Source organism: Epinephelus moara, chromosome 4 (genome assembly GCF_006386435.1).
Source record: "Epinephelus moara isolate mb chromosome 4, YSFRI_EMoa_1.0, whole genome shotgun sequence".
Lineage (NCBI taxonomy): Eukaryota > Metazoa > Chordata > Actinopteri > Perciformes > Serranidae > Epinephelus > Epinephelus moara.
Window position 1 is genome coordinate 1,198,370 of NC_065509.1, and position 956 is coordinate 1,199,325.

Below are 956 nucleotides of genomic sequence, written 5' to 3' on the forward strand. Positions count from 1 at the left end.
AAACACGATGTTGTTTTGAAGGGACAAGGGATGCTTGAAAACTCACCAAACGTGGCATACACATCACAGGTCACCAAGTCCTGTGTCTGATGTGATTTTTGTGCTTTGATGCACCAAGATGGCTCAACAGCACCCCCTAGAATATTTCAATTAAGCAGCCCCCCAAGCTTCTTTGACCTATATGTATGAAACTTGGTAGTCACCTGTAACATTCTATTATGTACAAAAAAGCCTCTTGGAGCCATGCTCCAAACCCAACAGGAAGTCTGCCATTTTGAATTTACTTGTGCCATTTTTGTGCATTTTTGCCCATTTCCAGGGCTTGTAAATTAACGAACTTGTCCTACAGATTTACAGATTTAATCAGATTGGCTCCAAACTTGGTGTATGTAAGCGTGACTATGTTGTGACCAAAAGTTATCACAGGATTTGCCCAATGTTGAATGGCGCGCCCGCTGCCGAGCCTTGACTCTTGAGGTCTCGCCATGAAAAACGAAATTGCTGTAGCTTTGGCATAAATGGTCCTGTCTCCACCAAACTTCACATGATTCATATTAGTCCCACCCTGAACACATTTTCATAACCATATTTCCTGATATTCATAGACCCACCTAGTGGCGACAGGAAGAATGTCTCATCAAACACTTATCTTTCGATTCATCTGAAAGTGACATGGTGTGGTGTATATTTGATTTACAAAAACATGATGTATAATTAGTGCGCTCTCCATCTCCCTCTAGTGGAAAGAGGAAGTGATACAAAATGTGAAATGTGTCATTCCAGCACTGTATCGAGGATATAGTCAGGTTCACTATATAATTTTGTGGGATTTTTTTGGGGATTTGCAAAACTATACATTTTTGGAAAGGTTATTGTATAAGGATTCAGGAAATCAATGTTTGCATTTGCGCAGATGTCTATATGGCGGCCATATTGGAATTTACAAAATGGCCGCC